This window comes from Acomys minous (assembly GCF_964271855.1).
Source record: "Acomys minous genome assembly, chromosome: 3".
NCBI lineage: Eukaryota > Metazoa > Chordata > Mammalia > Rodentia > Muridae > Acomys > Acomys minous.
The window spans coordinates 17923043-17926209 of record NC_140485.1 but is presented as its reverse complement, the minus strand read 5'-3'; positions in this window follow the sequence as shown (position 1 = coordinate 17926209).

The following is a 3167-nucleotide window of genomic DNA, read 5'->3' as shown; positions in this document are numbered from 1 at the left end:
TACACCAAGAAGATCCACCTGCCTCTGCCTCCTGAGTGCTGGGATTACAGGTGTGCACCACCACGCCCAGCTTTATGGATGATTTTTAAAGACAATATTGAACAAAAGATACCAGACTCAAAATGTCTGCTTTTGTATTTTAGTGTGTTTCTTTTGGTAAATACATGTATTTATTTCTCTCAAGTATATATCTAGGATTTGCTGGTACATAGTTTGTAGTAGCTTTGTAAAGTGTTACTTAGCTAGTAGGAACTGCAGTTTTTCAAATTCCCTTTCACATATGTTTCAAATAAGGGTGGGCCACTATAAGCATTTTTGTGTGCGATTTAAAGATTAGAAGAAAAATAGCAGCAATGTAGAATTTGACATTTACAATCTGGAAGGCAGATCTTTGTCCCCCACACACTGTTGATCTGCTGACTTACCTCGCTGCTACCCTGAGTAGCATCAAGGCCTACAAGGCCTCTGTGTTTTCCTGATCCTCACCCAACCATTACACTTCTGGGTCGGATGACCACGGGGGCCTGCTGCGTCTGCAGTTCACGCACATGAAGACTGAAAGCAATGACAGCTGACACTGAGTTCCACTTTGTTCAGGAGCTTTTGCTCTTAGAGTCCACTGTGCCTCACTTAATATCCCTTTTCCCTTCCCAACTCCTAATCTGTGGACTTGGAACTCCAGCATTAGATGTAAAACCATTAACTTTACTGGAGCTGGTGCCATTTGTCCTATCATCCCCACTACTTGGGGAGGCAGAGACACGAAAATCACAAGCTGTAGGTCTCCCAGGCCTAAAGAGTGAGTTTAAGGCCAGTCTGAACAGATTAGTGAGAGCTTAACTGAAATTTTTTTTAAATGGTTGAGTGTGGGAATATAGTTTACTGGGAGCGTGCTTGCCCAGCACCATGCACTCATTCCTTGGTACAATAAAAGAGGCATAGAAGCCTTGTAGAGACTGTTTAGCTATCTCCAAAAATTACCTGTATTTGAATCCCTATAAGATATTCCCTATGGGTTCGAGAGATTGCTCAGTGGTTAGGGGCATGATCCAAGTTCGGTTCCCAGCACCCACTTCAGACAGCTCACAATAGTCCGTAATTCCAGCTCCGGAGGAATATGGTGCCTCTGGCCTGCACAGCACCTGCACTCATTTACCTAAACACACACACACACACACACACACACACACACACACACACACACACCAGACACAGTGGTGCACACCTTTAGTCCTAGCACTTGAGAAGCAGGGCTGGAGAGATGGCTCAGCGGTTAAGAGCACTAACTGCTCTTCCAGAGGTCCTGAGTTCAATTCCCAGCAACCACATGGTGGCTCACAAACATCTATAAAGTGATCTGATGCCCTCCTCTGGCCTGCAGGTGCAGAGCTCTGTATACATAATAATATGGAAATAAGTCTTTAAAAAAAAAGGCAGAGGAAGGCAAATCTCTGAGTTCAAGTCCGGCTTAGTCTACATAGTGAGTTCCAGGATAGCCAGGGCTAAATAGTAAAACCCTGTCTCAAAATTTAAAAACAAATTCATTTTCTTTTTGGGAGAGATAGGGTGCAAAAACATAAAATATAAAAAGTAAAAAAATTTCTTCTGTTTCTCTGATGGGACCGTAATATAAATATAGCCACTCATTCATAAGAAATCACAAAACTGTTATCTGAAGTATTTGTAGTTACTGAAACTCTATTCAGCATTGGTAAAAGAGCCAGCTGTGTCACATCCTCTCCAATAGAAAAATCAATTTATTTCTTGAAAACACTGCACAATACAAGCAAACAATGTAAAGCCACCTCTTACCAGTGTTTGCCTCTGCTATGAGCCAGCCATGCCCTTTTATGGAACAATGTCACAGTATTAGAACTACAGATATATTCATTTATTTTGTTTGAAGCAGGGTCTCTCCCTGGCTGGCCTGAAACTTGCAATATAGACCAGCCTGGCCTCAAATTTGTGGAGATCATTATGCCTCTGTCTCCAGAGTGCTAGGATTAAAGGCATTTGCCACCACACCCAGCATATAGCAATCTTTAACCTAGCAACCCCAATTATAAAATTTGTCATCCAGATAACCCCTTACACAATACTGTTATTAGGGTATAAGCCTACTTATTGTTGCATTTCCATTATTTTTTTAAATATTTATTTATTTTATCATTCTTTATATAGTATTCTTCTTGATTGTACACCTGCACACAGAAAGAGGGCACCAGATCTCATAATGGATGGTTGTGAGCCACCATGTGGTTGCTGGGAATTGAACTTAGGACCTTTGGAAGAGCAGGCAGTGTTCTTAACCTCTGAGCTAGCTCTCCAGCCCTGCATTTCTATTATTAATAACAAAAATAAGAAACAAGTATCCAAGTATAGGATGAATTAAACAATAGAATTTTATGTGGCTAAAAGAGGACATTTTCAACATAGGAACATGGAAGAACCTTACATCAGGCAGGGTTCTCCAGAAAAGCAGAACTGATTGAAGTCAGCACAAAAGTAGAACCAAAATAAAGAGACCAGGGGATTGCTTTGGTATGAGGAGTTGTCTCACACAGTTACGGGGGGCTGGAGAGTCTCATCGTCAGTAGGGTGACTTGACAGAGGTATGGGATGGCAAATGCCTCATTTGGTTCCAGTGTAAGCTCTGAGGCTTGAAAACTAGGAGAGTTAATGGGGTAGCTCTGGTCCAAAGGCCATTCGGCTCAGGCTTAAGACTCAGCAAGGGTCAGTGTTTCCGTTTGAGTCTAAAGAGAAGGGGAGGTGAGCAAAGGTGCCAAGTTCAAAAGCCATCAGGCTCTAAGAATTCTCTCATACCTAAGGGACAATTAGCCTGTGTTCTACTCAGTCCTTTGGCTGATTGGCTAAGGCAGCCTACCCACAGACAGAAGGGCAATCTGATTGGCTAAGGCAGCCTACCCACAGACGGAAGGGCAATCTGATTGGCTAAGGCAGCCTACCCACAGATGGAAGGGCAATCTGATTGGCTAAGGCAGCCTACCCACAGATGGAAGGGCAATCTGCTTTACTCCTCTACTAATATCCCAGAACACCCTCACAGAGCACGTAGAACAATGCTGATTAAGTAACTGGATGCCCTGTGGTCCAGTTAAGTTGGTTCATAAAATTAATCACCATGGATCTACAAGAGGGTCAGAACA